At 47.7% G+C, this 17186-nt stretch overlaps 1 protein-coding gene across 5 annotated transcripts in view; it reads left to right on the top strand.

Annotated features, from left to right (window-relative positions):
- The window catches only part of LOC126456761 (caskin-2), a 960013-nt gene that overhangs the window by 727188 nt on the left and 215639 nt on the right, over positions 1-17186 (top strand). The window lies entirely within an intron of this gene.

The following is a 17186-nucleotide window of genomic DNA, read 5'->3' as shown; positions in this document are numbered from 1 at the left end:
CAGGAAGCCGAGCGCGACCGCACGTGGTGTCTCCACAGGTATGCGGTTGGCGCAAACAATTCTTGACTACGACAAGCCTCGAGATTATACTGTGCTGCGAACGTTCGAAAAACACCTAACTTCTTCGATGTGCCGTAAGGAAACGTAAAATAACCTCTGTTACTACATCACTTCAGCAGACGATGCCGTTCGCTGCAGGGGTGTAGTAATTGGCCAATCGTAAGGAATTGCAGAAAGACTTACACGAAATTTACACTCGTTGTACTGAAGAATAGCTTTGTGTAGAAACGAGCAAAGGTAACATAATAGTCACAACAAAAAGAAACAACGACTATGCGATTAGAACATTTGGAGCTCCACGTGTCGTTCAAATATTTAGCAGTATACTAACGAGGAACCCGCTGAGTGCGACGTCGTGAGTTCAATCTTTAGTAAGATTCATTTGAAACTCTTAACAATTACGACAGGAAAAATAATACTTGCTGATGACTCACCATGTGCATTGTTAGCACGGCGGAAAATGAGTGTCCGGATGGTGCAGAGATCAGCCTCCTATGCGATCCATGTATTACTCTTCACTAAATGGGCACCGTCGACATTCGAGAAATGTTAAGAACAAACCATCAACTTGCACCGCGAACACCGTATGAAGGCGCGCCACAGTGACCTCAAAGGTTCGCACCATCCACATTTAAGGAGAACTCCTTGGGAGTTACAGTGCAGTTCGTTCAGCTAGGTGTCCACTCTCAAACATTGCATACAAAATCGTACTGGTGTAACGGAGTGATGAGAACTGATGGAATGTGGCGGCTTGCAACCGAATGCGAAACAGTCTGTCGTGGAGCGTATCTCTGGTGAAACTGGCTATCCGTTAAGGCGTAGCTGCAGTTAGTGCGGTAATGTGTTTTATAGGCACAGAAAAAACAAACATCCAGAGGCTGAATTTGTCCAGTGGTTGTAGGTGGTATGAACTACAATGTGACACATTTCTCAGCAGGAATAGTTTGCTCTAAAGGAGTATCATTATTTACATGCAGAACAGGAATCAAGAAAATGCTATTGCCTAAAAGCATTGCTCATACCATAGTTATAGTTCTGTTACGCCCATTTTCCCATTCTTGCTTATTGTGACGTAAATAGTCGCTACCGTCGTTGCATTATTATGCACAAGAGAAAGATGTGAAGGGGGCAGAGCACCTTCCGCTTCTCGGAAGACAATAACTAACTTACCAGTCAGTTTACCATCCCAATTAACTGTCAGCATAATTGTATACGAGTGCGTTGAGGCACTGATGTTAGTTGATTTTGATACAGCTCTCTTCCTACCTTTCCAGAGTTTCTTTCACATGCAATTACGCTTCAAATCCCGATTGGTCGGAGCTCAAAATAAATCGCTTACTGAACGATGGGATAAGTTTCTTTATCTAATCTACTAATTTACTGGCCGATTCCGCAGTTTGCATCGTCAAGTTGACGCTTTGTTTCAGATTTCGTTATCTTACGTCTTCCAATTCTGTAGCACTGTTTGAACTTGTGCAGCCATCCGCTGCTTCCCCTGTAATCTAAGCCACGCGCAGTTTGGTGTGCATAACGTAGCGGGCCACCGCCGTGCACGTCCTTCAGATTTATCGAGCCTTCTCGAAACACGCAAACGCCAGTTTTTCTATATAAAAAAGTGCCTTCTCCTTTCAACATCCTTAGTTTTTCATATGCACCATTCGGTCACGTTGCTGTCGGCTTATCCGGAATCCGTTGATAATGGTCTTTTTACTATGCTGCACAAGATCTTCCGTGTACGTAATTATGTTAAGTACCCGCTCCTTGGACAACAATTGTCCTTTACTATACAAAATTGTTAAGGTTTTCGTGGCCACTTGTTGACAAACTGCCTATTGGCTTCTGGCTCGGGTTCTTCGGCCGACGTTCACCTGATGATTTTACTGACGCTTCGCCAGCACGAGTGGCTGGCATTGCCAAAGCTTCACCCTCCATTGCCGGTGGTGAACTGGAGCCGAGCTCGCGGCCGCAGACTATACAGTATGTACCTGGCGCGCCGACGTCCGAGCCGTGGGGAAGAACAGCTCGGTGACTTCCTAAGACACTTGAACAGCCTCGACGCCAACATAAAATTAACCATCGAAGTAGAAAAGGACAAAAAATGCCATTTGTAGATGTGCTGGTCACAAGGGATGGCGAAAACCTGGGACACAGCGTGTATCTAAATACACTGACCGATACCTGCACAAAGTATCAAACCAACACCCGAGCCAGAGAAGAGGCACGATTAGTACGCTCGTAGCGCGAGCAGGACGAATATGTGAGGCTCAGCACCTCAGACGCGAAATGCAACACCTGGAAAGGGTTATGAGGAGCAATAGCTGCTCCACAAATTATATTAGGAGTGTAACAGAGCCAAACACTCGACTAAGTAAGGAATCAGAATAAGAAATGTCGGGTACGGCCTTTCTGCCCTACATTCCCAGAGTGACGGACAGAATCGGCCGTATATTGCGCAAACACGGCGTAAAGACGATTTTCCAACCGACAAGGAAGATCAAAGAGTGTCTTAGATAGGTAATGGAGAAAAGGGACCCACTTCCAATGTCGGGAATATACCATATACCATGCACGTGCGGAAAAGTTTATGTCGGAATGACTGGACGATCAATCAACACCAGGATCACAGAACGTAAGCGACATTTCAGGTCGAGGTAGGTGGAGAAATCGGCCGTGGCAGAGCACGCACTGAGTGAGACCGAGCACGTAATAAAATTCGCCCACACGGAAGTTCTGGCAGTAGAAAAGCATTATCACACCCGCTTCTTCAGAGAAGCTGTAGAAATACAAAAACACGCCAACAGCTTCAACAAGAAAGAGGAAAGCCTTAAGGTAAACGGATCCTGGCTTCCCGTACTGCAGCGAACGACAGTCGCAGGTAGCAAGAGGAGAACCGCACCGGAAATGACCGCGGAGAAGCCCTCGGACGTTGGCGCGCCAGGTACATATAGTCTGCGCCAGCGAGCTCGGCTCCAGTTCACCACCGGCAATGGAGGGTGGAGCTTCGACAATGCCAGCCCCTCGTGCTGGGGAAACGTCAGTAAAATCATCAGATGTACGTCGGCCGAAGAACCCGAGACAGAAGCCAAAAGGCTATGTTTGACAGCAAAAGGGATTTGTGGCTCCCTGTGCGCCATTGCTCGACACCTGCTTTAGTATCACTTACAAACACATGTTCGTTGCCCGCACAGTCGAGCGTATACGACACCGCACGTACCACTGACTCATCTTGCAGAAACGCCAATATTTCATCTGTCACTTGTTTCTCGCTTGCGAAATTCCTCGGGTTCCTTTCTGGCGAAATGGCAACTTCGGCAACTGCGTTGTAGATATAATGCCATGCTTGCTTTGTTAATCGCTGTCATTGCTCTGCTCTAGATCTGTAGCACTGTTGTGAGTCGGAGTTCAACGACGGTCCACAGCGTCACGCTGAGCACACCGGTGGACACCTTCAGTCCAGTCCGCTGTTGCCGTTAGCAGACAAATATTGTGGTCGCCTGGTGGACAATAAGCAAAGTGTCAAATGCCGTAAACATCGGTCTCTTGCGACTTGGCACTCGAGGCGTTCCTTGTAAAAAGAGAGATGAACTGATACGAGCCTGTAAAATCCGTGGTATGGAAGGCAAATAGCAGACTCAGGTTTTTTGGAATTATTCTGACAACGTTCAGTGTGTCAGTGAAGGAAATCGCATACGAGACGCCTATGCGATCAATTCTAGAGCACCGTTCCAGTGTTTGGAGTCATTATTAAGTGGCCATCGTGGCAGAAAACACGAATTTCCATCATAGCAAGTGGGCGTAACCCACAAGAAAGTTAAAGATGTTCGTTAACTTGGATGGCATTCTCTGGAATGCACGTGACCCTGTCGGATAAATTCTGCATTCTAGGAGACCTGTGTGACAGTTGTGCCGCCGGTGTAGTCTTCCTCGCGTATGGATTGTGAGAATGAGACAAGAGAGACACAGTGAGGCCGGTAGGCAGTCATTTTAGCTTCGCTCAGTACGCTAGATCACAAAATGGCGAGTATGGGTAGCGTGGATGTAGACGAATAGTGCCGTGGTGCGAGGCTGCTTCTGCTTCCGTCGCGGTATGGGAGGTAACCGACGAGCAAATCAACAACATAGTCTGGAACGGGATGTCAGCCCTGAGGTTGCCGAAGCTGGGGTACTGAGCTGCCAGAGCGCAGCAGTCCACGGTCGACACGACGCACGAGGCTGGAGCGTGGCCGAGGTGAGTTTTCTGAGCCTGTTAAGCTGTCGGCTGCAGCAGCGGCAGGACGTAGACACTCCGCCGAATTATGTTTTGGCCACAACGTCGTAGGAACACACGGAGTTGCCAGTCGGCCACAGTTTCCTAGAGCTGCCATCTGGCATCCACCTGTCGCAAATCACTGATTTGCTAGATGGTTTCGTGAACATACTCACCGTAACACGCCCTCGTTTCAAACTCTCCGATCTCACCGCCGTAAGAGCGATGTGTCGTGTTGAGATTACGAGATCTGGACGAGTAAAGCGGTGCGAATTCCTGCAACGAGGCCCCAGTGAGCTGAGCAGTACGGGAAGATAGGTGATCCCCAGTACCTTCTGTGCTGCGTTGACCCTGGAGTGTTGCCGGAATAAAATGATTTTCGTGAGTGGCAAGATTGCAGTGTCGGGACGCAGAGTTGGTGTCGTACTTACAAGTGGCTCGTTCTGCGTGGCGCCGGAGGAGACAGTACTGCGACTGGCGAATGCCTCCGGCACTCGAGTGCAGCGCTGGATGCCGGTCGACTAGAGACGCATACACGCACTGTCGGCCAACAAACACACTCGTGTAACCTCAGTGTTTGCTGAGCTAACGTCATACGTAGCTCACGGCCTCTCTGGATTCACACTGCTATACACTGTGTGATACGCGTGACATAGTGCACTGCACTATGCGGCAATAGTGACAAGTGAAATATGTCGGTGCGCACTGTAATTTGTCTGGGCAGGCCTTACAGAACTGTGAGTACTCGGCTGTAACACGTTACAAGTTTTGTTTGCAAACTTTATACGAAGGCTTTCGCGTTACGGCTGCCGTCTGAAGCGTCTGCCAGTAAACGTTTGTCAGCATTTCTGTTTGGGTTACTTGTGTTTCAGTGAAACTAACGATCATTAGCGCTGTCCGTCTTTGTATAGTCACTTGTATTTGGTAAAGATTCTGCACACTAGAGCCGTATTGTAAGGTGGGCCGCAAAATGTTTTGCAAGGTTTTATAGCATGTGTCTATCCTCCCAAAAAGCCAAGTCTGCCAGTAAATTTCCTACGACCGAGCCTGTGTGATCATTCCATTTCTTACGTCCACGAATTGTCACTCCCGTTTATTTGTTTAATTTAACTGATTCCAGTCGTGACTCGCTGGTATTGAGGCCACAGGATATTACTGTTCCAAGTTGCCTGAAGTGCACAGTGATACACATCTGTACGTGCAAAGTAAGCTGCCAGCCTCTGCGCCAGTTTTAAATTTTGTCAGGATCTGATGGGATACCTGTGCAGCTTACGGCATTACTGTATCATCTCGAAAAAGTCTGAAGATACTATTATTGCAGTGTGACAGGGTACCGTCACAGTGCCTCGGGGCACGCACGAAGCTACTTGCACCTCTATACTTCACTGTCCGAAGGAACTTTTGAGGAGGTTGTGGAGGCCGACATTTGCGATGTGGTGCCGACGTCAGGGACCGCAGCGCCTCTGAGACATGGCGCTGCACCAGCCTGGTGGCGCTGGCCGTGGGCGCGTAGCTGTGCCAGGGCAGAGGAAGCGGCTGCCCGCCGCCCACGGCCGCCGGCCCACGCGCCGGACGCCGCCCACAGCTGCCTCGCTGGCCACCTCGAGGCGAGCCTGCAGGAGGCCGCCGCGCCGGTCACTGTCTGTCAGCTGTCGGCGGTCCTTTCTCTGTGAAAATCCGCGCTTCCGACTAGATTCCGGCATCGCCTTCGTCAGGAAAGCAGCCCACTGCGGACCGAGTACCGTAATGACCGGCATGTAGGCTGCGAGCGCTGCGGCCAGAGGTGACGGCGGCGCCAGCGGACAAACTCGTCTCACTAAATGGCCGTCACATCGACCGCCGAACAAAATCGGAAAAATCTCACGTCTTCAGAGGGAGAGTCGTAGCTTCAGGGTTCCACGTGTTTGCGACTTTTGTGTTAACCACAAACAATACGGACTACACACTCGCCAATGCATTGATACCGAGAGACTGCTTAAGTATTTTTAACTGATTTTTCTCATGTAAGTAGAGCGGGCTATGGAACATTCTCGAGTCAGGTAGTTTCGAGCCAAATACCGGGCGCCTTGTTGGTGGGGCAGAGGGAGGGGGATTAATGACAGCGGCTTTCCGGGGCCCAAACTCGCCTGCCACCCAAGGAAAACCCGCCGTTAACGTCAACTGGACCACGGAATTGGAACTATTTATGTCTCGCCTTGTGTCGTGTGCCGCAGCACGAGTATGCTGCGTGTCGCGTTTTGTGGCCGCAAACGAAGGCACTGCGAGTGGCACAAGTGGCGCACCGGCCCCGCGTCACGTTTGTGCCCACTCGAAACTTTCAGCGCCTGACAGACTTGCAGTGGCCGACTCGGCTGGCAGCGTAGCTTGTGATAAAGTGAAGAGCGAGCAAGCGAGTCCCCACTCTGCCTACCTTGGTACGTCACAGGGCGCTTCTACAGGCTGTTTCACAACGTAGTAGCGGCCCTGCCGCGCCCCGCGCCGCCGTGTACAGATACGTCGCGGCTGCCTTTATTTTTAGACAAATGCGTTAAGAGTATAAGGAAAACAAAAGACGATAGCGTCTTCGAAACAAAACACAATAGAGTGATATTATTTACATAAGAACGGAAGTCAGGATTCTACTACAAACGTAGAACCGAATGTCTATTCATGTGAATGTATGTTCCTCTATTCGTAAGACGAACCATATACAGGGTCTTACAAAAAGGTACGGCCAAACTTTCAGAAAACATTCCTCACACACAAATAAAGAAAAGATGTTATCTGGACATGTGTCCGGAAACGCTTAATTTCCATGTTAGAGCTCATTTTAGTTTCGTCAGTATGTACTGTACTTCCTCGATTCACCGCTAGTTGGCCCAATCGAAAGAAGGTAATGTTGACTTCGGTGCTTGTGTTGACATGCGACTCATTGCTCTACAGTACTAGCATCAAGCACATCAGTACGTAGCATCAACAGGTTAGCGTTCATCACGAACGTGGTTTTGCAGTCAGTGCAATGTTTACAAATGCGGAGTTGGCAGATGCCCGTTTGATGTATGGATTAGCACGGGGCAATAGCCGTGGCGCGGTACGTTTGTATCGAGACAGATTTCCAGAATGAAGGTGTCCCGACAGGAAGACGTTCGAAGCAATTGATCGGCGTCTTAGGGAGCACGGAACATTCCAGCCTATGACTCGCGACTGGGGAAGACCTAGAACGACGAGGACACGTGCAATGGACGAGGCAATTCTTCGTGCAGTTGACGATAACCCTAATGTCAGCGTCAGAGAAGTTGCAGCTGTAGAAGGTAACGTTGGAGAGTGCTACGGGAGAACCAGTTGTTTCCCTACCATGTACAGCGTGTGCAGGCACTATCAGCAGCTGATAGGCCTCCAAGGGTACACTTCTGCGAATGGTTCCTCCAACAATGTGTCAAGCCTCATTTCAGTGCAAATGTTCTCTTTACGTATGAAGCTTCATTCCAACGTGATCAAATTGTAAATTTTCACAAACAACATGTGTGGGCTGACGAGAATCCGCACGCAATTGTGCAGTCACGTCATCAACACAGATTTTCTGTGAACGTTTGGGCAGGCATTGTTGGTGATGTCTTGATTGGGCCCCATGTTCTTCCACCTACCCTCAATGGAGCACGTTATCATGATTTCATACCTGTGCTGCTAGAACATGTGCCTTTACAAGTATGACACAACATGTACTTCATGCACGATGGAGCTCCTGCACATTTCAGTCGAAATGTTCGTACGCTTCTCAACAACAGATTCGGTGACTGATGGATTAGTAGAGGCGGACCAATTCCATGGCCTCCACGCTCTCCTGACCTCAACCCTCTTGACTTTCATTTATGGGGGCATTTGAAAGCTCTTGTCTACGCAAACCCGGTATCAAATGAAGAGACCCTTCGTGCTCGTATTGTGGACGGCTGTGATACAATACGCCATTCTCCAGGGCCTCATCAGCGCATCAGGGATTCCATGCGACGGAGGGTGGATGCATGTATCCTCGCTAACGGAGGAAATTTTGAACATTTCCTGTAACAAAGTGTTTGAAATCACGCTGGTACGTTCTGTTGCTGTGTGTTTCCATTCCACGATTAATGTGATTTGAAGAGAAGTAATAAAATGAGCTTTAACATGGAAAGTAAGCATTTCCGGACACATGTCCACATAACATATTTTCTTTCCTTGTGTGTGAGGAATGTTTCCTGAAAGTTTGGCCGTACCTTTTTGTAACACCCTGTATAGTGCAATCAATCTGTAGAATTCAAGGCTTGTTTTTACTTTGTGTTTCTACTAAAAGGTGGAACTTTTCTTTAAAGGGCTGCATTGAAACTTAACAATTGTTGCAACACGAACAGTGTTTAAAAAATAGCCAGAAATTTATAATTTCGTGTGTTGTATTAGTTCCATTTGCACTGCTTTTTTTGTCACTGTCTTCGTAAAAATGTCTGAAAAGTATCTGTGCATATTTTGCATATTGGATATTACCTTGTTGTCAGCTGTCAAAAAGGTTATATGTGTTTTGGTAGCATCAACTATTATTTGTTTTGTATAAAAGTAGATTAGAGATTTGTTCCAATATTGGCCACTATAATCCTATTGCTTCCGCTAACATTGTCCATAATGCCATCAACGCTAGGGCCCTGCCAACATTTTCTGTAAGTAATGTTGTTTTCCGCCGGCCGGGGTGGCCGAGCGGTTCTAGGCGCTACAGTCTGGAACCGCGTGACCGCTACGGTCGCAGGTTCGAATCCTGCCTCGGGCTTGGGTGTGTGTTGATGTCCTTAGGTTAGTTAGGTTTAAGTAGTTGTAAGTTCTAGGGGACTGATGGCCTCAGAACCATTTGATTAGTGTGTGTTATGGTCCTCATAAGTAGAGCTTTGTAGTAAATGTTGTGTTTATTAGTGACAATATCACCTGAAACATTGTCACGTAAGTAACATTTTGATGTTTTTATTCTTGCGCCTTTAAAGATACGAGAATTACACGCACTTTCAGCAAAAATATGCTTATTACTAAAAAAAAAAGGGTAAATATGACTTTATAGGCACAATAGCAATACAGTTTCTACACTGCAATGCCTAGATTCGTGCATAAATTGTTGTAAAGTTAACCGTAAAGATCAGGAGAAAAGCTGACATGTCGTCAACAGCCGGGCCCTAATGAAAGTCGTGCGAGGAAAAGAAGCAGTCGCTGGGAAGGAGTTTTACCAGTTACGCTCTCGATGATACGCAAACCCTGTGCTGGTCTGCCACTGGCGTCTGACCAAAAGAAGCGCACGTCGTCGTATGTCGCCCACCAGCTGTCCACACAGCCGGCAGTGAAGACCGCTGGCTGGTGAGCACTACTCGAGTATCGGCGGCGTGGACGTTTTGTCAGCCTTCTCTTTTGTGCGTGAACTGTAGTTCCGTCCAGTTGGCCTCGGCCTGGTATCAGCCGTTGATGCAACTACATTCCTTCGACATGCCGCGGTGCGTGCGGCGCTTCCTACCTCCGAGGTGTTCCCGCAGCTGCCTGCCGCCTAGAATGACGGGTCGCGTCCCGTGCGCAGTCGCAGCGCAGCTGCTGCCCTCTCCGGTAATTTGTTGTCTCGTTGGCCGAGCCGCAGAGCGGAGCAGAGCCGCGTCTGCCGCCTTCCGGATGTCTGACTGAGCACTCACCCACCCACACATCTCGTCCGTGCGTGTCTAACAGATTTTCGTGTTGTGTATCTTAAAGAAAGTTGTGTAGCATTTACCTCTTTATATACATCGTCGTTACTGGCTTCTCGATTTTCGTCCTGAACTTCTGTGAGCAGGGTGCGTAGACTCTAGAATCCATATTTTAGAACGATTTTCCAGCAGCAGCGCATTTTCTACCGTCAAGTACGGACGTTTAGGAGTTCAATGTGACGGATACTTGGAGGTAAGGCGTTAATTATTTTGTGTTGTAAGTTTGGTGAAGTGTAAAATGTGACACGGAAGTAGCGTTGTCAGATTTTGTTCCCAATTACGACTCGCAAAGTTAAAAAAGAAGAGCATTTTGGTTATCAGTTCACGTCTGTCGGCGAATGGTCTCGCTTCGTCACACCGAAACAGCTTTTCGAAAGATACATCATTAGAATAGAAAGGGTTACGGATAAGAGAGACGTGAAAGAATTTCCCACCACTAAGCCGGAACTTTGCGAAAACACTTTGCGAACCGTCTTCCGAATACATCGTGCTAGTGCCCAAAGTCCGCTGCCGACGCGACATGTGCGTAACGTGGAGAACGACAGTCTGGTGAGAGCCGATCCTAAGTGTGTAGATTCCCCCACCAAAACATATTAACAAGGGTGCAGTGAGGTTCCAGCACGACATTACTGCACTACTAGGGAACCAGCAAGTACCGTAATAAGTGGGCCGTCTGTTTTCTGTACGCTTCAGAAGCATCGGTTAAAAGAAACACCGCCGGCCGAAGTGGCCGTGCGGTTAAAGGCGCTGCAGTCTGGAACCGCAAGACCGCTACGGTCGCAGGTTCGAATCCTGCCTCGGGCATGGATGTTTGTGATGTCCTTAGGTTAGTTAGGTTTAACTAGTTCTAAGTTCTAGGGGACTAATGACCTCAGCAGTTGAGTCCCATAGTGCTCAGAGCCATTTGAACCAAAAGAAACACGAAAAGGAATTTACAAAACACGAGTGAGTTAAAGTGGCCGTGTGGAGGGGATTAAACTGGCGGACGGTTTGCGGACACTTGCCACGACCTTACCTGCCCCGAAGGGTTGTGTCCCTTGTCTGCCCCTCCTCCTCCTCATCGCTGTCGTGCAGTAAAGTTACTTACTGAGCCTTTCCGCTGGTTTACTTAACATAGGACCAGAATCTCTTTGGGTTTTCTGCCACTTTTTTAGAGAGAATTTCGTTGTGGAAACTATTAAATGCATCTCGCATTGAAATCCGCTCCAAATTAAGAGCCTTAGTAAAACTTCGCCAATCTTGGAGATTTTCCGTTCGTCTAAATTATACGTGCCTTTTTCGGTGCTCCTGCAGCAGCTTTCTGCCGTGTTTTGTGTACCGTGGGGTATCAGTTTCGTCTGTTATTAATTTATTTGCTATGAATCTCTGGAGCGCTCTTGATACTATTTCTTTGAACTTAAGCCACATATGGCCTTCACTTACATAGTTTGGAAGGATTGGAGACTGTGTCTTAGAAAGACGCCAACCGATTTTTTAGCTGCTTTTATAAATATATAGCTTTCTCGTTTAGGTTTGGTGAATTTCTTTGTTACGGAATTGAGCCTCGCTCGACTGTGTGTTCACGAATCCCTATATCCGTCGTGATACTCAGGATTATTTGTGGCTAAGAGGTCAAGTGTGTTTTCGTAACCATTTACAATTTGAATGGCCTCGTGAATTAACTGTTCAAAATAATTTTAGAAAAAGCATTTAGAACAATTACGGAAGTTGTTTTCTATCTACAATAGGGTCTGAAAATGTGCTTTTGTCAACATACGGAAGGTAGATTGAAGTCACTACCAACTATAATTGTATGAGTAGAGTACCTATTTGTGATGAGACTCAAGTTTTCTTTTCTTTGAACTGTTCAGAAACTGTTTGATCTGAGACCCAGGGTCAGTAAAAGGAGCCAGTTATTAATTTATTGCCGGTCGCGGTGGTCTAGCGGTTCTGGCGCTGCAGTCCGGAACCGCGGGACTGCTACGGTCGCAGGTTCGAATCCTGCCTCGGGCATGGGTGTGTGTGATGTCCTTAGGTTAGTTAGGTTTAAGTAGTTCTAAGTTCTAGGGGACTTATGACCTAAGATGTTGAGTCCAATAGTGCTCAGAGCCATTTGAACCATTTTTTATTAATTTATTCCGGTTGTCGAATATAATGTCGACCCATACTAAATCACAGGAACTATCTGCTTGAGTGTCACTTGTGAGCTGAAACACACATTACGTTATTTTTTCCTTAAGTTGTCCTTTTTTCTGTTGTAGTGCAGATAATTACAATTACGGCTTTTCCCTCCAAAACCTAGGATGGTTTCTCTGTGACCCTGTAAACAGCAGAGCTAAACAATGTAGAACAACAACGTACGTTACAAGCATAGCATTCTGTATACTTCATTTCCCTATTTCTAACATTTTGAAATTGTACGTCGACTTTAGATGACATGTCAATCATATATGTTCTTATGTCTATTAAGTGAACGTATTTTCAGTCATGTTTTGAACATTGTCACGCTACACTTTATTAACTAATGTTTCGCCGCAAGGGATATCGGATTTTAGAGAGTAAATTAATATGCAGTATGTCGTTCTTCTTTTCAAACATTTCCATTCCAATTTCTTCTTTCCTTGTCTTTTGGGCATGCAGTTGTAGTAATTAAAGTAGGCACAAATGCAGTGATAAAAAAGAAATGATTAGCTTACATTCGCATTCTCTTTACATCGTTCCTTTCTTGTTGCTCCCATGCCGCTGGACTGTTTCTATCGCAATCAGTAAGCGTGAAAGGAAGCTACCGTACAGACAGAGGAATCTATATTTATACTTGGCAGGACTAATTACATACTGACATAATCGTCGGTATTGCTTTCGTTTCCCAAAAGTTATAAATATTTCGATTTCGGAAAAGAAGCTCTGTATTTCGGCAAGATGTAGAAGAAGAAGGTCCCTTACGTACTGGTTGTATCGAGTAAGATGTGGAGACGGCGGTCTGAAAGCGGACAGGAGTAGTACGGGGAAGGGCGTCCCTTACCTGAGGGATCGCTGCTCAAGCTACCTGGCGAAGGGACAAGTGTGGCGAATGTCCGGCATTCCTGCCGGACAGCCCTGTGGCCTCCTGGGCTAGGCCTGCCTCCGCGCTGGGTGAGTGCGTGGCGTTCTCGCTGGCAGCTACGGCTACAGTGTATACGCATTTTCTGAAGGCCGAGGCCGCAATTTGTGTTTTGCCCAGAATGAACTCGTCTGCGAGACGTTGCCGATTTTCACGAAGCTCTTCCGGCTGGTCCTGTGTGAACCTCAGGACTACTAGGAACGTAATAGTGTGAGGGGCGGCGCGCGTGTGGCTGTGTGTGCGTTACTCGGCGCCTCGGCCTCGTTCTTCTTAACGTAGGAGGCCCGCGTGCCGCCGGCCAGCCTCCTCAGCCTGGCTTCCGCCTCCAGCAACTGCTGCGGCGCTGCTGCCAACACGGAGGGCGAGCCGTGCAAGCGGGCTGCCGCCGCTGGCTCGCGGTCAGTCCAGCGCCGTGGCCGCCGCTGCCGGCAGCCGTCTCGCCCTAAATCTGGGGCCGTAAAGCGCCGACGCCTGCGTCCCGGGCCACGCCCTTCCCTCCTCCTCCTCCTCCTCCTAATAATTCTTGCGCGCCCTTGTGTTGTGTTGGCTGGCGCGGACGTCCCGCGGACGGGCAGGCGCGTCCCCTCCCCTCCCCTCCCCAGCTGCCCGCCTCGACAGCGTTGTGACTGCTGGCGTGAGGCGGCGGCGGCGGCGGTGGCGGCGGCTGTGGCCAGCGGTTGCCAGTTCGCCGGCCAGGGGAAGGGCGCGGCGCGCTCTTTAAACTCGCCTGCAGTGCGGCTGCGGTGGGCGGCGCGCTGCCCACGTCCACACTCACCTCACTGAGCCCAGCGGCACTTGGCAGTGCCCACTGAAAGCGAGGCACCGCCCGAGCGCACAACCTGGGGACGCTCCGGCTCCTGGGGCACTCTACTGCACCTGCCGCACTAATCACACAATTTCTACACGAAAATGGACGCGCGAGATACAGTTACTTCAACTCTGTTACCGTTCGTCGAAGAAGGGCGGAGAAAATTGAGAGGAAGATTCTGGACTCGTCGACAGCTCGACCTGTTAATTGCTCTTGAGGAACACTACATTCATTCTTCCCGCGCGCTATACGAGATTGGAATAATATAGAATTGTAAAGGTGGTTCCATGAACCCTCTGCCAGGCACTTAAATGTGATTTTCAGTGTATCGATGTAGATGTAGATGTAGATATGGTATACAACGATCTGAGATAACTACCAGTAGAGGTTTTACTCGCCAGCTCAGTTGAATCCCCATTACATTTTCAGTTTGCAATTGAGTACAGTTAAGCTATAGTGTCTCAGTGTCAATTTCCGCACATGCAGGATGAATCACTAAATACTTCCACCGCAAATATTGCGGAAATCGAAAGTGCTATTGATCTGCGGTTTTCACAGAATGGATTGGTATTCAGGGGCTCTTATTGTTAGTCGACAAACAGATTGTAGTAATACTAAGAAAGTGTACACACACACACTTTTTAATGGAACAATACCTATTGACATTAACAAACTAAAAGTAGGGTAAACTACAAAGAAGGTGCAGTTTGTTGCAGGATTCTAGTGTAAGTAATTTAGGAAATATGGTCTTTTCAAAACGTCGCGCTCACCGACACCCCTACAATAGCTACACACTGAAGAACCGGCACACACACACACACACTACACTAGGCGACTGGCCGTCGCACGATGACCGCCGGCAGCGCCAGTACACGCCCCCACTCTCGTACGGAACGAATGCCGCACACGTGCTAGCATTTCTGCGGGAAAGTCCTAGTAGTGCGTCTTTGCATATGACCGGCTGCAGTCGGTATGCCATTGTAGGCAGTGTCTTTCAGCTTTCTCCACAGAAAAAACTCCGCGTGTGTCAAATCCAGGGAACGGGCCGACCGAGGTACAGGTCCTCTCCATCCCATCCAACGGCTTGCGAACAACTCGTGAAGACGTGCTGTACCACTTGCGCTGTGGGCTGGACTACCGTCATGTTCGTGCCCACATTCTTCCTAGTCTTCTGCCATTATTGGAAGATGATCTGTTAGGAGACTGACTAGCAACCCGCGTTGCACTCGAGGAAGACAGAAGCGCACTCTAAGGAACATAAAAACATCGTATCTAGCAACTATGCAGGTTGAATCCAGAAACAAAGAACACCAGCTGACATCCTGATTTACCCTACTTTTAGTTTGTTAATATCGATAGGTATTGTTCGATTCAGAAATGTGTATGTTTGCACAGAAGATACATTTCCTGAATATTATTATCTCTTGATTGGCTAACAGCACAGCCACGAGCGCCTGACTAACAATCCATTCCGCGAAAACCGCACATGAGTAGTTCCAGGTGGCTCAGCCACATCCTCGACGCCACGCTGACCACGGCGTCACAGGCGAGTCACCCACTCACCTCGTCACACAGGTTTCCACATCGACATCCGTTTCGTAATTTCATTCGAATGGAAGAGGAGTTTTTTTCCCAAGATACTGACCACCACAGAAAAAATATTTAGCGACGACATATAAATACGAGAACATAGAAGAAAACCAACAGATAGGTATACAGTTTTTACAGACACTTTCGTAATAGCAAAAACTTGTAGTGTGTGAGTTTTGGTTTCTTTCTGACCTACTGGCAGTCACGTTAAAGATTTCTGGCCACTGGGCAGAAAATCCAGTCGGTCGTTTATGCATCGGGAATTGGAGAAAATGCATTACTCGTAATAAATAACATGGAGTATAGCAGATAATACTTGCATTAAATTAATAAGAACATATCAATTAGAGAAGATAAGTCGGGGAAAACTAAATGTCGCCAGGCAGACGTGGACCTACTAACTTTCGCCTGGCAGTTTGCAACGCTACCAATCACGTTATGCTTTTAATACGTCCGTGGTAATTGACCTACTTGCTATATAACTGACAGAAACGTCTGAAGGCTGTAGTCACACGAGTGCCGGTACGTAGATTAGTTAGCCGTCATTTTATTGTAGCAAATCGCAACGGAAACGACGTGTTTGCCAGAGATCCTCCGTGTGCCGGTGCTGTTAAACAGCTTACATTACTAGCACTTACGTTGCAACAAATGAACCACCTGTGGCGTAATTCAACTCCGTGTCGGCCCCATACAGTGTGGCGTCTCCAGAGCTGTGCTCGTGGGGGGAAGCCGACGCTGCACGAGGCACAGAATGTTCTTCCTTCCACGCTTGGCAATGTATCCAGAATCGTTTTCACGTTCTGTGAAGGACGACTTAATATAATCGATTTTATTCATCTGTATCATCTTAATCTTTAATTTGTTGCCACGCGGTTTGAGGCGCAATGTCACGGACTGCCGGAGGTTCTAGTCCTCCTTCGGGCGTGGCAGTGTCCGCTGTTCTTAGCATAATTCAGTTTAAGGCAGTGTGTAAGTCTAGGGACCGATGACCTCAGCAGTTTGGTCCCTTACGAATTCACACACATGTCAACGTTTTTATTTTAAAATTTTCGTGACGTTTGGCAAATGTTGCGTGACGATTTGGAGTTTTACCTAGAGATATTTTGCCACAAGATAGCCCACATGTCCAAAAATGGAAGTTGTCTATATTATAAAATACCTGGACAAATATAAAACCTGCGCTGTGAGCTGAAGCAGCTTAGTCGATAAAAATTATTCGTCTGTGAGGAAGTGTAGCCTGTCGATGGAGAAAAATTATTTCGGATACTATTTGGCACTTGGAAAGAAATCGAGACGGAAAGGATAAAGCAGAAAGGCGATGTCTAGTGCCTCTTAAATATTGTTTGATCACACGGTTGTCATAACGGCTACTCCTGGCGAAACGGAGAGACCAAAATCAATAGAGATCTCACTAGCAAAATCCGTCTTCTTTTTTGTCGGTATTGTTTTCACTTCTCCAATTTTCGCGCATATCCCGCGTTGACACGGCAGTGAATGTCGTCCCACAACAAGCGCCTTTCTTATGAGGAAAGTGTCTTCGGAAATGCGCATTTGCGAAACGAGAGAGCTTTTGGTGAGACAGGAAAGTGGATTTTATTATTAAGATTTTCATTGTTCAATGTATATAAATGCATACGTTTCCTCGAGCAAGTCAAAATTGTGCACTGTTAATAGTGCTTTTGCCATTCG

This window comes from Schistocerca serialis, chromosome 2 (genome assembly GCF_023864345.2).
Source record: "Schistocerca serialis cubense isolate TAMUIC-IGC-003099 chromosome 2, iqSchSeri2.2, whole genome shotgun sequence".
Classification (NCBI taxonomy): Eukaryota; Metazoa; Arthropoda; class Insecta; order Orthoptera; family Acrididae; genus Schistocerca; species Schistocerca serialis.
Note: the sequence above shows the minus strand (reverse complement) of the source record. Positions and strands in the feature narration are given on the sequence as shown.